The sequence below is a fragment of the Hylobates moloch genome, unplaced genomic scaffold, assembly GCF_009828535.3.
Source record: "Hylobates moloch isolate HMO894 unplaced genomic scaffold, HMol_V3 SCAFFOLD_13, whole genome shotgun sequence".
In the NCBI taxonomy this organism is placed as follows: Eukaryota; Metazoa; Chordata; class Mammalia; order Primates; family Hylobatidae; genus Hylobates; species Hylobates moloch.
In genome coordinates, this window is record NW_026652288.1 from 25,503,580 (window position 1) to 25,525,588 (window position 22,009).

At 40.1% G+C, this 22,009-nt stretch overlaps 1 protein-coding gene and 2 pseudogenes across 1 annotated transcript in view; 1 reads left to right on the top strand and 2 right to left on the bottom strand.

Moving 5' to 3' along the window:
• Nucleotides 1-22,009, bottom strand: part of ASXL2 (ASXL transcriptional regulator 2) — a 151,905-nt gene that overhangs the window by 82,559 nt on the left and 47,337 nt on the right. The window lies entirely within an intron of this gene.
• On the bottom strand, nucleotides 559-1,448 carry LOC116480432 (tropomyosin alpha-3 chain-like; annotated as a pseudogene).
• Nucleotides 8,644-9,528, top strand: LOC116480433 (prostaglandin E synthase 3-like; annotated as a pseudogene).

Here is a 22,009-nt window from a genome sequence, read left to right on the forward strand (position 1 = left end):
ACCATTTTAATTTGGTCACTTCTAATGAAAAAAAAAAAAAAAAATAGAAATAACGTCCAAAGATATCTTAAAGCTGAAAACCTGAAAAGCACATTTTTGTTTTGTCTTTGTTGTTGTTTGGCTAACTCCTCCTGAAATCACCTTTCTGGTTTGGGGGGTACTTTTTACAGAGCAATGAGGTTTCCCATAGTGGATTCTTTCCCTGGGCTCTGTTTGGCTCTCAGTTAGGCAGGCCTATACCTTTTTCCTCTTCTCTATGGAAAGGGCAATATGCATTAAGCTGAAAAGTCACCTTCCAGAAGTGAAAAGGGAATAGATTGCTGCTTCAGAGCCGTGGAATTATTTGGAATGTTTTACAAATGGTTGCCACAAAACAACAAAAAAGGTATTACAAAATGTGTACATCATATCATGCTTTTAAAGGCATTATGCATTGTGCTCACATTCCCTTAAGTGTTGTTCCCAAAGGTGCGCAGCCTCTAGCTCAGCTGGAATCTCCGGGAAGAGGCAGAGACAGTTTAGCGAAAAAGACACACGGGAGGTGGGGGCAGCGAAAGGAGAAAGCAGCCTTCCAGTTAAAGATCAGCCCTCAGTGAAAGGTCAGCTTCGGGCAGGCTGGCCTCAGATGGAATCAGGGTCAGAGGGAGGAGCAGCAGCAGGGTGAGACTGGGGTGCTCTACACCTCATTCAGGTCAAGCAGAGTCTGGTCCAGCATCCTTTGTGTACAGAGTGCTCCTCTTTGGTACATTTTCGGTTTATCTTCCAAGTCATCAGTTGTCTTTTCCAGCTTGGCTACCGATCTCTCAGGAAACTCAGCACAGGTCTCTGCCTCCTTGAGTTTATCAGTAAGAATCTTGATCTCTTCCATGTATTTGTCTTCTTTTTGAGAGTACTTTTCTTCAGCATCACTCAGACACTTCAGGTTCTGGTCCATCAGTCTGATCTGGTCATCCATCTCTCGGCAATGGGACTCTGCCAGCTCAGCTCGTTCCTCTGTGAGTTCCAAGTCTCCTTCAATGATCACCAACTTACGAGCCACCTCTTCATACTTCCTATTCTGCAGTGTGTTTAGCTTCTTTGAGTTGGATTTCCTGGAATTCCATCTTTTAAGGTCCAGTTTTCAATAACCTTCCTATCTCTCTCATTCTCATCAGTAGCTTTTTCCACTTCTTCCAGCTTTTGCAGGGCAGTGGCCACATGCTCCTGAGCACAGTCCAGCTCCTCTTCAACCAGCTGGATCCTATGGTTCAAGGAGGCCACCTCAGCCTCAGCCTGTTCCCGGGCGTGCCTTTCTCCCTCAATTTCTCACTGGAGGCACTCAGCTCTCTCCTCTGCATCATCTGCCTGCTGCTGCAGAACCTGGATCTTGTGCTTCACCGCCTCAATAGTGGTGATCCCAGCCATGGTGCCCACCCAGCTACTGCTCACACTCCAGGTCCTGCCTTCTCTGCTCAGCGCTGCAGCTGCTTCTCACCACTGTATCAAGTCTTGCCTTGAGCCAGTACTATCTTTGGAATTTTGTTGAGATTTAAGTGATAAGAAGCTGAAAAAGTCCTAAATAAAACAGTTTAATAGTGCTAGAATATCTCATACATCTGGGGGGGGGGGGGGAAGTGCACAGAGTATATACAAAAACATATTCCAAATGAATTTAAAAGCCAAAGACAAAATATAAAAGATTAAAAGAAAATAGTATAATCCTCTAGGCACTGTGGCTCATGCCTGTAATCCAAGCACTTTGGGAGGCTGAGGCGGGTGGATCTCTCGAGCCTAGCCTGAGCAACCCGCCTCTACAAAAAATACAAAAATACAAAAAAAAAAAAAAAAATCAGCCATGCATTGTGGCACACACCTGTAGTACCAGCTACTTTGGAGGCTGAGGCGGGAAGATCACCTGAGCCCAGGAAGTTGAAGCTGCAGTGAGCCACGATCACACCACTGCACTCTAGCCTGGGCAACAGAGTGAGACCATGGCTTAATAAATAAATAAATAAATAAATAAATAAATAAATAAAATAAATAAATAAATAAATAAATAAATAAATAAATAACAAAAGAAAACAGTATCACCTACATGACAGAGAAAGCTTTCCACAAGAGAGAAAAACCCAAAAACCACCAAAGAAAGAAACATATTGACTGTATAAAATAAAAATTTCTACACAGGAAAAAAAAGCAACAAAACCACAGAAAATATATGAAGCTAGAATAATTAACTGCAAAACATATGGCAGACAAAAGATTAATAGTCCTAAGAAGATATTCTTTTAGGAAAACAAACAGCTCATTAGAAAAAAATGGAAAAAGGACGTGAACAAATGATTCATAAACCATAAATGTAAATTACCAATAAAATGTATATAAGAAGCTCAAACTTAATAGTGGTTATAAAAAGGCAAATTAAATCAAGATGCCATTGGTCAGATGGAAAGAAAGAAAACGACCCAAGCCACAGTTAACAGTTTTATGACAATGTCAATTTCCTGGTTTGATGTAATATGTATTTATATTTATATTTGTATTTATATTTTTTTGAGATGGAGTCTCACTGTCACCAAGGCTGGAGTACAGTGGTGCGATCTTGGCTCACTGTAACCTCCGCCTCCCGAGTTCAAGCAATTCTCCTGCCTCAGCCTCCCGAGTAGCTGGGATTAGAGGCACACACCACCACACCCAGCTAATTTTTGTATTTTTGGTAGATAGGGTTTCACCATGTTGGCTAGGCTGGTCTTGAACTCCTCCTGACCTCAAGTGATCCACACGCCTCAGCCTCCCAAAGTGCTGGGATTACAGGTGTCAGCCACCACACCTGGCCTGATATTGTACTATATTTACATAAGATATTACCATTAAAGGAAACCGGATGAAGTGTACATGGGACCCTAGTTACTATTTTTGCAATTTCCTGTGAGTCTATAATTATTTAAAAAAAAAAAAAAAAAAAAAAAGGCTGGGCGCAGTGGCTCATGTCTGTAATCCCAGCACTTTGGGAGGCCGAGGCAGGTGGATTACCTGAAGGTCAGGAGTTCAAGACCAGCCTGGCCAACATGGTGAAACCCCATTTCTACTAAAAATATAAAAAATTAGCTGGGTATGGTGGCGGGTGCCTGTAATCCCAGCTGCTCGGGAGGCTGAGGCAGGAGAATCTCTTGAAACTGGGAGGTGGAAGTTGCAGTGAGCTGAGACCGTGCCATTGCACTCCAGCCTGGGCAAGAACAGTGAAAATTAATCTCCAAACAACAACAACAACAATAACAAAAAATGGACTGATAAAATCCATTGCTGACAAAGTTATGGGCAAATAGGCACTCTTGTAGACTGTTGAGAGGACAGAAAACTGCTGCCTTTTCCCACATTACTCAATTCTGCCTTAGGAAAGTAATACGGAAATATCCATTAAAACTAAATATATTTGGGACCACTGATGCAACAATCCCACTTGAATCTGTCCTACAAAATCAAGGCCAAAGGACTTAGGGACAAATGTGCAAGGATTTACTCCATCATTGAAAGCATTAGAGCACTGAAAAATGACCTCAAACTCCATTAAGAAGAGAATGTTGACTATGATAATAAATAAAGTAACCAACAGGATAGAAATCAACAACAGCCATGTTGGCAGCTAAAAGAGTGCTAAGTTCCAGGAAGCATTTTGTTTAGTCCTCACAACAATCTATGAGGTGAGCAAAATTATTACACCGTTTTCACAAATGCAGAAACCATAGGTTTTCAATAAGCTGTTCAAGATCATATTATCAATAAATGGTGAGGTCAAGATTCCAGTAACAAGAAGGAAAAGAGAAACAGAACTAGAAAGAGATTACTTTAAAAAGGACATAAAACCAAGAAAAAAAAAAAAACATCTTCAATAGGCTACGTGGTAAATTTACCCCAATTAATGGTATTCAGTTCCAATATTAAGTAACTACTCTGTTTAGGGCAGTAAACTAGGATTAGTGGATCCACAGAGGGAAGCTTTCTTAGCTCAGAATCTAATAGAGAAGATAGGCAAGGGAGCGAACAGCCACACCACACTGTGACCAGTGCTATTAATATAAACACAGGTCCACAGTCCCTGATCTAAAACACTTAGGCCAAATGTTTCATACATAAGAATTTTTTGGATTTTAAAAAGGTAACATGATATGCCATAAATGATGACACTGCCATGGAGATTAGGGACAGCATCCCATAACCAAACACAATGAAACATATGAATACTCACACTAAGAGGAATAAATAAAGATTATATACAGTCTCATGTCAGTTCAAGAGAACTGTTGTCAAGTGAGTTTGCTGCTAAATGTATGAGGAAACTTAGTTTTTCAACCACTGCGGATACTGTAATTATGGATAAGAGACTGCAAAAGTGTGTACATAAAGTGCTGTAAGTCAGAGAAAAAAAAAACAGTCTAGTCTGGCTTAGTACTCATAAGAGTAACAACAACAAATAACAACAAAACAATCATTAAAGTGAAACCTATAAAATGAAAGTAAATGGCACACACATCTGGTGAAAAGATGTAGTGAGAATAACTACAAACTGTCGGCCGGGCGCAGTGGCTCACGCCTGTAATCCTAGCACTTTGGGAGGTCGAGACAGGCGGATCACTTGATGTCAGGAGATCGAGATCAGCCTGGCCAAAATGGCAAAACCCCGTCTCTACTAAAAATACAAAAAACTTGGCTGGGCATGGTGGCGGGCACTTGTAATCCCAGCTACTCGGGAGGCTGAGGCAGGAGAACTGCTTGAACCTGGGAGGCAGAGGTTGCAGTAAGCCGAGATCATGTCACTGTACTCCAGCCTGGGCGACCGAGTGAGAGCTCATCTCAAAAAAAGAGAAACCCATGCTAAAGACTTCTCTAAATGCTGTTCTTGGAGGGATTAAATTGCTACTTATAAAGCAATAAATGACTATAGCAGAAATAACCCAAAGAATAAGAATCCATGAGGTCATGCTGATAAGAATAAATGAACAAATCAACGAGTGGGGGAGAATTCCTTGCAGTAAAATTCCAACAAAAAAAAAATATATACCAAGAAAGACAGAATTAGAGAATCACCATATGTAGCAACAGTGATAGGAAGTTTCAGGTAAGATTAGTGGATGCTGTGGTAGACAGACCTAAAACGGCTTCCAGTAATCTCTGCTTTGTGGTACTCATGGCCCTACATAATTCCTTCCCCTGTAGTGTAGGTAGGGCCTGTAATCTGCTTCTAATAATCAAAAAAGAACAAAGGTAAAGGGTCTCACATAAGTGACTATTTCACATACGACTGCAGTGTCCTCGCTTGGTGACTCTTTCTTGCTGGCTTTGAGGAAGCATGTGGCCATGATGGGGAAGGCCAGAGAACTCATGACAGCCTCTAGCCAAATGCCAGCTAGGAATCCAGACCCTCAATCTGATAACCCACAAGGATTAAATCTTTCCAACAACCACACGAGCTTGGAAGCTGATCATTCCCCAATCAAGTCTTCAGGTAAAAACTCAGCCCTGACCAACGCTCTGCAGCATTGCTGAGGATCAGGTAAAGCTATGCTCAGACTCCTGACACATAGAGACTGAGATAATAAATGCACTGTTTTAAGCTGCTAAATCTGTGATAACATTGTTAAGCAGCAATAGATTAATAACAACATGCTAAAATTAGTGGGCAAAGGCACAATGAGAAACAAGATGTTTACAGAGTCTCAGAGTATCTTCACCCCAAAATACTTATTAATTACAAAGGGGAAAAATGGTATCTTTACAGTGAAGAAACTTAATAGACATTGCATAAACCAAGTAATCACAGTTAACATCACTAATACTGTGGTACACTGAAATCATGGAATCCAGATATACTGTGGTAAAAATGTCCTATCAATCCTGTGACACTCCTGCCAAAACTGCACAACTTAAATCTAATCATAATTAAGCACCAGAAATAAAAATTGAGAAACAATCTGCAAAACAGCTGGCCTGCACTCAAAAAATGTCTAGTCATGAAAGATAAAGACTGAAGTACATCTAGATTAAAGAAGAGTAAAGATACATGAAAACCAAATGTGAATACAACATGTGATCCTGGATTAGGACATCAGTGGGAGAATTACTAAATTTGGATAAAGTCTGATTAGATAATATTGTGCCAATGTAGATTTCCTATTAACTATTTCACCCTGTAGTTATATAAAAGAATGTACTTGCCTTTAGATAATACATTCTGAAGTTTGCTTGCTTGACTGACTGACTGACTTATTTATTTATTTAGAGACAGGGTCTTGCTCTGTCCCCCCAGGCTAGAGTGCAGTGGTGCAATCATAGCTCACTGCAGCCTTGAACTCCTGGGCTCAAATTTAATTTTCCTGCCTCTGCCTCTAGAGTAGTTGGGACTACAAATGTGCACCACGACACCTGGCTAATTATTTTATTATTGTATAGAGACGGGCTTGCTTTGTTGCCCAGGCTGGTCTTGAACTCCTGCACTCAAGCAATCCCCCCACCTCAGCTCCCAAAGTGCTGAGATTATAGGTGTGAACCACTGCACCCAGTCTACTCTGAAGTATTTAAAAGTGAATGGGGCATTATGTCTACAATTTATTCTCAGACATCTCAGAAACACAAATTAGATAGATGTTAACATCAGGAGAATCCAGGTAAAGTTTATATAAAAATTATTTGTACTACCTTTGCAACTTTTCTAAAAGTCTGCAATATATCATATACATAAAATTAGAAGTTAAATAAATGTATATGATTTTTTAAAAAGTAAGTATATGAGAAAAGTCTATACAACAATTTGGACCAATGAAAAGAAAGAAGTACTGATCAATGCTACAAACATGAACTAACCTTAAAATACCACATATTATATGATTCCATTTATATGAATGTCCAGATATGCCCAAACTACAAAGACAGAAAGTAGATTACAGGCTGTCAGGAGGAGCCAGCATTACCCGTATCCAGTATGAGAGATCTCACCGGAGTGATGAAAATATTCTAAAACTGGATTATGGTGATAGTAGCACAACTTAGTAAATTTACTAAAAACCATTAAATTGTGCATTGAAAATGGGTGGAGTTTCTGGCCTGGTGTGGTGATTCACACCCAAAATCCTAACACTTTGGGAGGCTAAGGCGGGAGGATCCCTTGAGCCTGGGAATTTGAGACCAGCCTAGGAAACATATGGAGTACTTGTCTCTACAAAAAATGTAAAAATTAAGAAATCAGGCCGGGTGCAGTAGCTCACGCCTGTAATCCTGGCACATTGGGAGGCCTAGGCGGGCTGATCACCTGAGGTCAGGAGTTTGAGACCAGCCTGACCAACATGGAGAAATCCCATGGAGAAACCCCATCTCTACTAAAAATACAAAATTAGCCGGGCATGGTGGCGTATGCCTGTAATCCCAGCTACTCGGGAGGCTGAGGCAGGAGAAGAGCTTGAACCCGGGAGGTGGAGGTTGCAGTGAGCCAAGATCGCGCCATTGCACTCCAGTCTGGGAAACAAGAGCAAGACTCCATCTCAAAAAGAAAAAATCAAAAATAAATAAATAAATAAATAGCCAGGTGTAGTGGTGTGTGCCCATATTCCCAACTACTCCAGAAGCTGAGGTGAGAGGATCGCTTGTGCCCAGGAGTTCAAGGCTGCAGTGAGCTATGATTGTACCACTGCACTCCAGCCTGGGTGACAGAGCAAGACCCTGTCAGGAAAGAAAGAAAAAAAGGGGAAAGGGAAAGGAAAGGAAGGAAAAAAAAAAAAAGAAAAGAAAATGAGGTGGAGTTTGGAGTTTATGGCATGTAAACTACACCTCAATAAAGTTGTTTTTAAAAAAAAAATATGGGGGGCTGGACACGGTGGCTCATGCCTGTAATCCCAGCACTTTGGGAGGCCAAGGGGAGCAGATCATTTGAGGTCAGGAGTTGGAAACCAGCCTGACCAACATGGTGAAACCCCGTTGAAACGTGAGCCACTGCGCCTGGCCTGTTCCCATATTTTCTATGAACACGTATATATTCTCCCAGGGTCAAATAAAACAAAATGTATCCAGAAAACAAAGCACTTGATCACTTGACTAACCAAAGGAAAAGAAAATCATTCCAAACCAAGCACCATAAATATCCACTTATCAAATAAGAAGCAAGAAAATGAAAACACTGGGACAACTTAAGTCTCTCTGCTTTATTTAGAGTGTTCATCTTTCTTCTGTTTCTGGACCTGCACTATGATGGACAGACACTAATGAATGGATTCAATATGGCACAAACTGATCTACCATGTAAAGAGTACAATAATGCCACTGACACTCCTAGAACATCTCCTGCTTATGATGCAATGAGTTGCAAGTAATTCAGGTTATCTGGCGAACTAAAGATTTAATGGACCAAATCTCACTGGCGAGAAGCCTATCAACATTAACACTAAAAATAGAGTTGGGGAGAAGAATTCATCTTCCACCTTCACACAGAAATTTTGAAAGCCCAAAAATGATAATAAAAGGTAAAAGAAACTTGTAGTTAACTCTTTACTCTGCAAGGTTTTCTACACATAAAAATATAACAATACGTCCTCGGGCCCCTTTTCCTACACTTTCCTCTTCTCCCCGACCAGAGGGGCGCTCTTTCTGCGCGGTGCATTCTGGGGACCGAGGTGGAGCCCGCCGCTGCCGTCATCGCCTAAGGGGAACGAGAAGAGGCCGCGACCAGGGAGAAAACGCAGAGTCGTCACCGGAGAGAAGTCGACTCCCTAGCAGCAGCCCACACCAGAGGGCCGCCCACCTGTTCGCCCGTCCCCCTGCCCTGTTCACAATGCAGCCTGCTTCTGCAAAGTGGTACGATCGAAGGGACTATGTCTTCACTGAATTTTGTGTTGAAGACAGTAAGGATGTTAATGTAAATTTTGAAAAATCCAAACTTACATTCAGTTGTCTCAGAGGAAGTGATAATTTTAAGTATTTAAATGAAGTTGATCTTTTTCACAGTATTGATCCAAATGATTCCAAGCATTAAAAAAAACGGACAGATCAATTGTATGCTATTTACAAAAAGGAGAATCTGGCCAGTCATGGCCAAGGTTAACAAAAGGAAGGGCAAAGCTCAACTGGCTTAGTGTGGACTTCAATAATTGGAAAGACTGGGAAGATGATTCAGATGAAGACAGGTCTAATTTTGATCGTTTCTCTGAGATGATGAACAACATGGGTGGTGACGAGGATGCAGATTCACCAGAAGCAGATGGAGCAGGTGATGATTCACAAGACAGTGATGATGAAAAAATGCCAGATCGGGAGTAAGGAATATTGTCATCACCTGGATTTTGGGAAAGAAAAATAACTTCTCTGCAAGATTTCACAACTGAGAGAATTCCTGAGTTGACAGCTCTAAAGGCAGATGCTGTATTTGCCTACTTTGACCCATTTTTCAGCCTGTTTGTTTTTTAAAAGACTTCACTAAGGGTTGATATGTACCACTGTATGGGGCAATTTTAAGTCAGCTAAGGCAATAACCTTATGCATGAACATTTCCTAGATTTTCATGAAGCTGTTGAGTGAGGTCCTAGGCAACTGATGCAGCAGTTGTGATAAATTAAAAACATCTCACCTAAGTCTCCTTTTCTTCATAACATAGATACTGACATGATAGGAAGCTCTCAGCTTACGGAAAGAGAACTAAATTTTAGATTATAGAACATGGATTCAAAAATGGCTGGAACAAATTGGCTGACACCTTACTGGTAACCTGCTATTCCTCTGGTGTTATCCTTCAGGATTGTTCCAAGTTTATTTTTCAGGAAATTTACTTTACATTATTCTATATAAGTGATTACTTGTCAGTATTCCACATGTATCTTAGCTAAAACTAGAGAATGCCCTAATTTACATGGTTTTTGAAGCCTATATATCTGGTACTGTTTGACCCTTAGGTGTTTTTACATCTCTTAGCATGGAAGATGAAGAAAGCTGTACATTGTTGTTTAAGAGTCTGTACATTTAGACCAGATTTGTATCTGCACTGTCAGTACGGCAAATGAGTGAAAAATGTTTAATACAGTATTGGATTTATTTCTTTTTTTGATTCAGCTTATACTAGGGCTTAAAACCTCAATTTATGTTCATGACAGTGGGGATTTTTTTTAATATCCACATTCTTTCTAATAAACTGTTGGAAGACTTCTTGGCTGTCCTTTTAAGTGTCTGGCTTACTGTAATTTTTATGTATTTACCACTTACTGGAATGGAGTTTTTATTTTTAATTGAGGAAAAATTTGGGATTATTCCTCTGTTTGAAAAAAGAGGCTTGCTGTAATGTCACAGGAAACCTTTTTAAAGTGGATCTGTAACAGAATACTGTAGATGCACTTTGCAGCAATTGGAAAAGTGTTGTGATTTGATTGAAATAAAACTAAATGTGTTGTCCTCCTCTAAAATATATATATATATAGCAATAATTAGTAGTTATGCTAAAATTAATAATTTGAAACTATGTTTATGTACTGAAAGGATACATTTATAATGCTGTTTTGAACCAATGTAAGAGAAAAAAGATACAAATATAAAATCAAATAATACTAAAACTCCATAAACTCAGGAAAAAAAAATATGGAAAAGAAGCTGTCTTGATTTCTCATTCATTTAATATTTACAAAGGACCTATCATATAGCAACACAGTAGTATGTGCAGGTGATATAAAAGATGAAGTGGAAGTTTCCATAAGAAAGAAGTACTCATTCTTACATTTTAATGTAAAAATAACTGAACTGGAGCTGAGCTGAGCCAAATCACAGTCTCTTTACTAGTGTGCACGTACACACACACACACACACACACACACACACACACACTTGCCTCCAGAAAAATACAGCAAATAGGTAGAAGTTTAAAATGTACACTATCTAAAAACTGTTAGCCATATTTGCAATTTTGCTATCAATAAAAGAATCGAACAAAATCAGAAACTCAGGTTTACAGCTTATGTTTTCTAATTTGTCAGTCTCCAACCCTATGGTTTACAAATAACAGTATATTCAACTGTAAATGCAGTAGCACTTGCAGCAAAATTATGACTCTTAATGTTTCCTAATTATGTATTTTTTTAAAAAGAGATCTCTTCCCAAAATTAACTGGTAACTTTTCCCGTAACTAATGATGTCTAATTTCCCCACTGAACATCATGACATTTTCACTATTCTTTCTTTCATTCTTAGTTTCTTTCTGGGGCTCGAAGACACATGTAAATGAAGTCCAGAATAAAGTTCATTAAGTATACATGGCCCATCAACTTTCAAGGTTAAAAGTCTCAGCTTTAGCTTGCTTCGTCTTGTCTATAACCCTCCTCATTCTAAAAGCTCTTGCCAAAACTCTAAAACAAGTAAGTTTTACCATTCTGAATCATCGCATTGTGAGCAGAAGTTAATAAAAATCATTCTTATCCTTCACTTTCTTAACCACCCATCACTGTCCAGATTTTTAAATTTAACAAGGTAAAATGAACATTAACCTTCCTGAAAAAGTTAAAGGCATACCTCTGCTCATTCTCTTTATCTTAGGCAAATGTTCTCTATTTGTTCTACTAATATAACATGATGGCTGTTTCTCCTACATTAAATTGTGCCCCATTCAAATAAATGCAAAATCCTACAACTTTTTTATTGTGGTAAAATATACATAAAATTTACCATCTTACCTTTCTAAGTGTACAGGTTCAGTAGTGTTAAGTACAGTCACCCTTTTGAGCAACCTTTTCATCTTACAAAACGGAAACTCTACACCCACTAAACAACAACCATCTTCCCCTGCCCACCAGCTCCTGGCAACCACCATTCTCTTTGTCTCTATGAATTTGACTACTCTAGGTATCTTATATAAGTGGAATCATACAGTATTTTTTATTTTTCGTCTGGCTTATTTCACTTAGTACAATGTCTTCAAGATTCATCCATGCTGCAGCAGGTGTCATTTTCCTTTCTTTTTAAAGTTGAATATTCCATTGAATATATATGCTACATTTTGTTCATCCACCCATCAATGGATATTTGGGTTGTTTCTCCCCTTTGGCTACTGTGAATCATGCTGCTATGAACACTAGTGTTAAAACTATCTGTTAAGTCTCTGCTTTCAATTCTTTCGTGCATATAGGCAGAAGAGGAATTGCTGGGTAAAATAAAATCCTACAACTTTTGATCATTCTTTACTTAATTCTCAGTTTACACAACTCTCTCTCTGTTTTCAACACCTACTAACAAGAATCAGATAAGATATAGGTTGACAAGGGAGCTCCATAGGTGACCTAGTCCATTTACCTACAGGTACTTGTACCCCCTCTAAAGTATCTAAACAGATAATCCTCCAATGTCTTATACAAGCATACAATGTGGTGGGCGGGCACTATGTCCTCAAGCATTTCCAATTCTTCACAAATTCCTTCTTAAGCTAAGCTAAATACTCTTCCTATATGTCTATTTATAAGTCTACCTTTATGATGGAAATCAGTAGTATAATGCTGGGAAAATCTGGGGGGCTCTTTGTTTTCCTCTGCAATGTTTGAATTTTGAAACTGATTTTGCAACAAATTATCTTTGAAAGTGGAGGGGAAAAGTTTGACATTATTTTTTTATCATTCCAATGACAGTTGTTCGAGTATTTTAAGACTTCATGAAATCCTGAAGTCTACTCCTTTCCAGATTATTTTTGGTGTCCTCACTGGCATTCCGTGCTGCACCCAATCCAAAGAATCTTTAATACAATAAGCTTATATCATCCATCCTCAAAATTCATCAGTATCTGCCAATATTTGTTATCCCCATTTCAAACCTTTGATAAACAGGTTTAAGGGACATCATTAATTCAACTTATTTGATCCTAGAGATATTCTCCCTTGCAATAACAAGTTATTGCCTAATTCCTACTTTAATCCCCAATCTCTTGTCCATTTTTCCCATACTCCTTCCTATAAAATAACAGTTGTCAAAACTTGGCCTTAAGGCCACAATGATTAATCATCTTCCCTATTCCTGGCTGAACTATACACAATCTATATTTATCCTTCAAAGCTCAATCCCTTGAACTTCAATAAGATTAAATAATAGACTTTCAAGGTTAAAAAAAAAAAAAAGTCATCTAGACCAGATGCTTAAATGCCCTCACTTCAAGTCGATTTTATTTATTTGTTCATTTATTTAGAGACAGGGTCTCACTCTGTAACACAGGCTGGCTCAATCATACTGCAGCCTTGAATTCCTAAGCTCAAATGCTCCTTCCACCTCAGCCTCTTGAGTGGCTGAACCACATCTGCACCACCACGAACAGCTAATAATTTTTTTTTTGGTAGAGATGGGGTCTCCCTAGGCTGCCCAAGCTAGTCTCAAACTCCTGGGCTCAAGCGATCATCCCGCTTCACCACCCAAAGTGATTACAGGCATAAGCCACCACACCTGGCCTAAAGTCAATTTTAAATGTAAAGATATAATAAATTTATAGTCAATGTATCTACAATCTTTCATTCACATGATATCCACATAGACATATATCTGTAAACACACACCCACAATCATTATTCACATATGAACTCTCAAAATTTAATACTACATAACTTTAAGACCAAAAATAGATTTTTATGGCATACTTACATGCCTTTACAAACAGAACACACAGAACAAAACTGACCTCAATGGCACACTTACATTGGAAATTTCTAAATTACATTTGGTAATTTAGAAATTACCGAATTAATAAATAGTCTTGGTAGATTTTAGATTTAAATTTAAATTTTTGTATTCCTATACACCTTCAGTAAAACATTTTCCCTTCCCTTGATCATATTACCTGCAATTCCACCAATGATTGATTCATTCAGATTAACAACTAATCTGCTTTTTAAAAAGAAATAATATAAATGTAGCTTTTAACTTTGATTTAAAAAGTAAACATTTGATTCATCCACACTTCAATGAATTTGTTTCTTCATACTGTTTTCCTCCCCAAAACACACCATCAAACAAATGGGAATAAAAGCACTAAAGACATAACGGAAAGGGTGTGTAGGAAAACTTTTAAACAAGCATCTTGGGGTAAGTAGATCTAGTTGGGGCCCCAAAATGAGAGGTTCTAGGTCAACAGAGCAGCAGATGGGCATAGAACAAATGAGAGTGATCTAGGAATCGCCTAGAGAGGGAGGTCATAGCAATAAAAGATTCCTCGGAAATTTTTTGTTGTTGTTTGCTTTATCTTACCCTTAACACCTAACTATAAACCTTCACTCTATCATCCCATTATTGTCTTCCACTAACATCTTCTAAAATGCATGGCTTTGTCCACTAGCAGTAACAAGTGGGCAAAACAGTTTCAAATGAAAAAAAAAAAAAAGAAGGAGTCCAGTAATTCTATGTTCTATTTTTAGTAAACAAATGAAATAACAAGGTTCAATATTATCAATATTATTTAGATTAGATAATTACAAACTCCTGGTATAGAAGGGCCTTAGAGAACAATCCAACTTTTTACCTAAAGAGAAATAAAAAACCGTTCATTAAGATCCTTGTCCAGGCCAGCTGGGTGCGGTGGCTCATGCCTGAAATCTCAGCACTTTGGGAGGCCGAGGCGGGCGGATCACCTGAGTCAGGAGTTCGAGACCAGCCTGACCAACATGGAGAGACCCCCGTTTCCACTAAAAATACAAAAAATTAGCCAGGCATGGTGGCGCATGCCTGTAATCCCAGTTGCTCGGGAGGCTGAGGCAAGAGAATCACTTGAACCCAGGAGGTGGAGGTTGCAGTGAGCCAAGATCGCACCATTGCACTCCCTGGGCAACAAAGAGCAAAACTCCATCTCCAAAAAAAAAAAAAAAAAAAAAAAAAATCCTTGTCCAATCTCCTGAGTGCAGCAGAAACAGCACTTATATTTTAGACTCACAGATGTGGGTTCAAGTTCTATCACTAATTAGATATGTAATTTCTCACTGATTTTATGTGTTTATCTATGAGATAATGATTTCACAAGGCTTATTAAAGATTAAATAGACCATGTGAAATAGACCATCTTAGTCAAGGCCATTTCACTACTGGTTTATTACAGCATCAGGCTTTTCAATCTTAAGAGGAATAGGTAATAAAAAGTAGGCCAGATGTGGCAGTGTACACCTGTAGTACCACCTACTACAGAAGCTATGGTGGGAGAATCACCTGAGCCCAGAAGGTCGAGGCTCCAGTGAGCTATGATCACACCACTGCACTCCTGCCTGAGACAAACAGAGAGACAGGGACAGAGACACAGAAAGGGACACACACACACACACACACACACACACACACACACACACACAGAGGAGGGTTTATTATCTGAGGTAAAAGGAGTATTAGTGAGGAAAATAAAATACTTATGAATGAATATAAACTATGGGCATGGTTCTAAAAGAACTCAGCTGGAGAGAGAGAATAAAAATCAACAGATTCAATTAAGTAAACCAAAAGACAGAAATTTTGCAATTTTATACTTTTGTCCTACTTGGTATTCTTGTTGATTTGGCAAACAGAGCTTGGATATCTAAACAGTTAACACTACTTATTACAGTTATTTTCTACTTTGAACCAGAGTTACCAGTCCTGATGTAGCCATTTATATTGAGATACAGAGTTTTGAAGTAGTTGGTTGACCCATTAATTTTACCAATTCCTGGCATTTCCCAACTAAGAGAAGTAACTTAGTTATAGATCTTAGGAGATTATTAAATGACTTTTGTGGCAAGTTTATGTTCCCTCAAGTCTCAAAAATAAAGACTAGAATAGGGGAGGCCAAATGGCACCAGCAAGTGGGAGAAGATCACAAAAACAGCCCAGCCCAGGAAGCCTCTTTGTCCTTGTGGGCCTGAGACTACAACACCTCCCCCTCTCACAAGATGCTGAGCAGCCAAGTAGCTCAAGCAAAGGGGATCCTGCCAGGAAGCCTGTCTGTCCCCACAGGCTGAAGACTCCCTTTTGTCCACATCTACAGGCAACAGGCAACCTAGCCTGTGAAAATTCCCACCCCCTCAGACAGAAGCAACAGAGATCAATAAGAAGCAGCAGAGGTCAATGGGAGCCTCTGTGGCACCAGATAAAACAAGCAGACCCAAATAGCACTGCAAAGGATCTGAAAATTAAACTGTTATTTGAACCACAATCCACTAAAACAGTCCAGGACCTGCATGGTAAACCTATGTAAGCACAGAGAATGCCAGCTTAAATAAGACTGGACATCTCCTAACATGATAGCCAAAATATCCAGGGTTCAATGGAAAATCGCTATCTGAATCAAAGAAGACAATTAAAGGACGCCAACACTGAGACAGATGTTAAAATTCTAAGAAAAATTTCAGAGTAGGCCGAATGTGGCGGCTCACGCCTATAATCCCAGCACTTTGGGAGGCCGAGGCGGGTGTATCACCTGAGGTCAGGAGTTTGAGGCCAGTCTGACCAGTATGGTGAAACCCCGTCTCTACTAAAAGTACAAAAATTAGCTGGGCATGGTGGCGCATGCCTGTAGTCCCAGCTACTTGGGAGGCTGAGGCAGGATAATTGCTTGAACTCGGGAAGCAGAGGATGCAGTGAGCCGAGATCGCATCATTGCTCTCCAGCCTGGGCGACGGAGCAAGACTCTGCCTCAAAAAAAAAAAAGTAACAAATAAAAATTGGAATAGCTCTCAGGAGATCGAGACCACGGTGAAACCCCGTCTCTACTAAAAATACAAAAAATTAGCCGGGCGTGGTGGTGGGCGCCTGTAGTCCCGGCTACTCGGAGAGGCTGAGGCAGGAGAATGGCGTGAACCCGGGAGGCGGAGCTTGCAGTGAGCCGAGATTGCGCCACTGCACTCCAGCCTGGGCGACAGAGCGAGACTCCGTCTCGGAAAAAAAAAAAAAAAAATTGGAATAGCTCTCATAAAAATGCTTCAAGAACGACTTAAAATTCTCTTGAAACAAACATATAGAAAATATCAGCAAAGACAGAACTTATAAAAAGAAATCAAATAGAAATTATAAAAACAAAAAATACGTTAAGAAATTTAAAAACTCGGCCGGGCGCGGTGGCTCAAGCCTGTAATCCCAGCACTTTGGGAGGCCGAGGCGGGCGGATCACGAGGTCAGGAGATCGAGACCATCCTGGCTAACACAGTGAAACCCCGTCTCTACTAAAAATACAAAAAATTAGCCAGGCGAGGTGGCGGGCGCCTGTAGTCCCAGCTACTCGAGAGGCTGAGGCAGGAGAATGGCGTGAACCCCGGGGGGGCGGAGCCTGCAGTGAGCCGAGATCGCGCCATTGCACTCCAGCCTGGGCGACAGCGAGACTCTGTCTCAAAAAAAAAAAAAAAAAAAAAAGAAATTTAAAAACTCACCAGATGAAATCAGTAAGAGAGTGGAGACAACAGAGGACAGAATCAGTGAGCTTAAGAACAGGTCAATACAATTTACTCAATGTGAAGAGATGGAAAAAATAACACCAAAAAAAATTAACAGAATCTCAAGGCATTGTGGGATAATAACAGAAGATTCAACGTTCATATCATCAGCATTCCAGAAAGAAAAGAGAAAGAGAATAGGGTAGAAAGAGTATTCAAAGAATTGGCCAGGCACGGTAGCTCACATTTGTAATCCCAGCACTATGGAAGGCCAAGGTGGTTGAATTGCTTGAGGTCAGGAGTTCGAGACCAGCCTGGCCAATGCAGTGAAACCCTGTCTCTACTAAATTAGCTGGCTTGGTGGCGCACACCTGTAATCCCAGCTACTCGGGAGGCTGAGGCAGGAGAATTGCTGGATCCTGGGAGGCAGAGGTTGCAGTGAGTAGAGATCACATCACTGCACTCCAGCCTGGGTGACAGAGACTCCGTCCCAAAAAAAAAAAAAAAAAAAAAAAAGAGTATTCAAAGAATTAACAGCCGAAAACTTCTCTTATTTGGTTAAAGAAATAAACACAGGCCGGGCACAATGGCACAGGCCTGTAATCCCAGCACTTTGGGAGGGCAAGGCAGGCAAACTGCTTGAGCTCAGGCATTGTGCTGGGCAACATGGTGAAACCCTGCCTCTACAAAAAATGCAAAAATTAGATAGGCATGGTGGTGCACACCTGTGGTCCCAGCTACTCAGGAGGCTAAGGTGGGAGGACTGCTTGAGCCCAGGAGGCTGAGGCTACAGTGAGCTGAGATCACACCACTGCACTCCAGCCTGGGCAACAAAGTGAGACCCTGTCTCAAAAAACAAAAAACCTGAAGATGTAACAGGATTTAAAAAGAAAAAGAAAAAGTAATAAAGAAAAATGTAGAAATAAACCTACAGATTCAAGAAAACTCAGTGAATCTAAATAGGATAAATCTAAATAAGCCCACCAAGATACATCATAATTAAACTTCTGAAAACTAAATCCAAAGAAAAAGTCCTGAAAGCAGTCAGAGAGAAACAACACATTACTATAGGGAAACATCAATTCAAATGACAATAGATTTCTCACCTAAAACCACATAGGCCAGAAGGAAGTGGCATGACATTTCACTAGTGCTGAATGAAAAGAACTGTCAACTGTGAATTCTGTATCTGATGAACTAGCTTCAGACTAAGTAAAACTAAAAGTAGTTTACTAAGAGAAGTAGAACTATTCTTAAAGAATGACTAAAGGAAGTCATTCAATAGAATGGAAATGATAAAAGAAGCAATCCTGTAGCACCAGGAAGAAAAAACAGAAAGAACAGGAATAGGTATATACCACAGACTATGCTTTTCATAAATTTTATAAATCACATTTGATGACTGGAACACAAATGTTAATACCATCTCATACTCAAGAATCTAAATGGAAGTACAGTTTCCACACTTCACTTAGAGTGGTAAAATTATATCAGCAGACTGTGATAAATCACATGTATATATTGTAATACCTAGTTGAAACAGTTAAGAAAGGTATGTAAAGACATACAAAGAAATACAATACTATAAATAAATCAAGACAGAATCCTAAAATACGATCCATGAGGAAGAAAAGCGAAACAGAGGAATGAGAAATAGAGGAAACAAACAGGAAACAAAAAACAACAAAAAAAGGCAAACTCACCTATCAATAATTAAACATAAATGGTGTAAACACACAAATTAAAAGGCAAGGATTGGCAGCATGGGCCAAAAAAAAAATTCTAAACTATATGCAGTTTACAAGAAATTCATTTACAGTTTCAAGGTGTCTTTAAAATTAAACATGCACTTACCACACAACCCAGCAACAGCACTTTCTGTACATTTATCCCAGAGAATGGAAAATGTATGCCCATACAAAAATATTTACACAGATGTTCATAGAAGTTTTATTTTTAATAGCCAAAGCCTGGAAACAATTCAGATATCATGCAATGGATAGTTAGAAACGGTCATACGTCCATGTCAAAGACTACTACTCGGCAATAAAAAAGAATGAACTATGAACACAGTAACTTGGAGGACTCTCCAGAGACATACAATGAATGCGGGTTGTGGGGGAGCCAATCCCAGTTGGTTACATACTCTATGATTCCATTAAACACTTGAAATGACAAAATTATAGAAATGTAGGACAGACTAGTATAAGGAATGGGGGCAAGAGGTACTAGGGAAGTACATGTGATTTTAAAAGGGGAACACAAGGGATATTCGTTGAAAGTATTCTGTATCTTGATTGTGGTGGTAGGTACATGAATCTATACACGTGATAAAACCACATAGCACCCCATACACATACACACACCCGGGTACCAGTAAAACCAGGTGGATTATATCAGAAACAATATTCTGGCTGTGACACTATACTATGGTTTTGTACAATGTTACCATTAGGAGAATCTGCATAAAAGGTTACTTCCTACAACTGCTTATGGCTTACATTTTTCTGTTGTACTTTAATTTTCTATAGTGAGCAATGGACAGCTGTTATTTATTCCTGGCCAATATCCATTCCCTCTTCTTCTGTAAAGAATGCTCAATTTTGGCTGGGCATGGTGGCTCACGCCTGTAATCCCTGCACTTTGGAAGGCTGAGGTGGGCGGATCACTTGAGGCCAGGAGTTTGAGATCGGCCTGACCAACACAGAGAAACCCCATCTCTACTAAAAATACAAAAAATTAGCTGGGTGTGGTAGCGTGCGCCTGTAATCTCAGTTACTCAGGTGGCTGAGGCAGAAAATTGTTTGAACTCAGGAGGCAGAGGTTGCAGTGAGCCGAGATTGCACCACTGCACTCCAGCCTGGGCAACAGAGCAACAGATTCTGTCTCAAAAAAAAAAAAAAAAATGCTTAATTTTGCTTTGGGGAACTACGCCCCACCCTACTGGAAATAGTCTTGGTAAGACTGTCCATCAAGATATCTCACCATTCCTGGGCACTGGGCCAACCAAGTTCACTCTTCCCTTAAAGTTTAACCTTGAGCAGAGTAGACAATGACTAATTTAGCCCAGCTGCAGTGTCTTGATGAGACTATGCATTAGTTCTATCTACCTGATCTCTGAAGCTGCCTTCCTTCTAATTTCAGAGCCTGTTTCTTGCCTTGGAGTCTGAGTCTTGCCTCTGCCCCCATATTCTTTAAATAAATCTCATTTTGCTTAAGTTATTCACGTTTGGTTCCTATCATTTGCACTTAAAGAACCCAATCAATGATCAGGCGCGGTGGCTCACGCTTGTAATCCCAGCACTTTGGGAGGCCAAGGCAGGCAGATCACTTGAGGTCAGGAGGTCAAGACCAGCCTGGCCAACATGGTGAAACCCCGTCTCTACTAAAAATACAAAAATTAGCCGGGGGTGGTGGCAGGCGACTGTAATCCCAGTTACAAGGGAGGCTGAGGCAGAAGAATCACTTGAACCTGGGAGGCGGAGGTTGCAGTGAGCCGAGACCATGCCACTCCACTCCAGCTTGGGTGACAGAGTGAGACTCTGCCTCCAAAAAATAAATAAATAAATAAATAAATAAGAACAAATCAAATATATGCTCCCTTCAAACAAACCTAACACAAAACAAAATTTACCTAGTTTTTTTATTTTTTAATTATAATTTTTACTTTGTAAGACCTTAATTAAGCTTTCATCCACAAACTCTTGCTTACAATAAATAGGTTCTTACAAATGAACTTAATGGACTACAAATATAACTAGAGTTAAAAAGACTAATTAATTAAGCTCTAATTATAACCCAAGCATGCCATGTCCAAGTAACACGAAAATACATGGACATGACTGTTGCCCTCAAGTCTCACGGGCAATACCACTGTTGCCCTCAGGTCTCACAGGCATGTAACATGGGAACTGCTATAGTGCAGGTGAATCTAAAAGGCCATGCCCACACACAAAAAGCCAATTCAGTAAAGGATCCAGACTAAGATTTTTAACCCATTCTGCCCTGGTTTTAAGTATCATGCCCCTAAAGGATTTACCAATTTTTTTTTTTTTTTAAGACAGAGTCTCGCTGTGTTGCCCAGGCTAGAGTGCAGGGGCATGATCTTGGCTCACTGCAACCTCCGCCTCGCGGGTTCAAGCAATTCTCCTGTCTCAGCCTCCCGAGTAGCTGGGATTACAGGCGCCAGCCACCACACCCAGCTAATTTTTGTATTTTTTTAGTAGAGATGCGGTTTCACCATATTGGTCAGGCTAGTCTCGAACTCCTGACTTCAAGTGATCCACCCACCTCGGCCTCCCAAAGTGCTGGGAGTACAGGCATGAGCCACCATGCCCAGCCAATTTACCAATATTTTATCTAAATTAAGAGCATAGCCGGGAGCGGTGGCTCACGCCTGTAATCCCAGCACTTTGGGAGGCCGAGGCGGGTGGATCATGAGGTCAGGAGATCGAGACCATTCTAGCTAACACTGTGAAACCCTATCTCTACTAAAAATACAAAAAATTAGCTGGGCGTGGTGGCGGGCGCCTGTAGTCCCAGCTACTCGGGAGGCTGAGGGAGGAGAAAGGCATGAACCTGGGACGCGGAGGTTGCAGTGAGCCGAGATCGTGCCACTGCACTCCAGCCTGGGCAACAGAGCAAGACTCCGTCTCAAA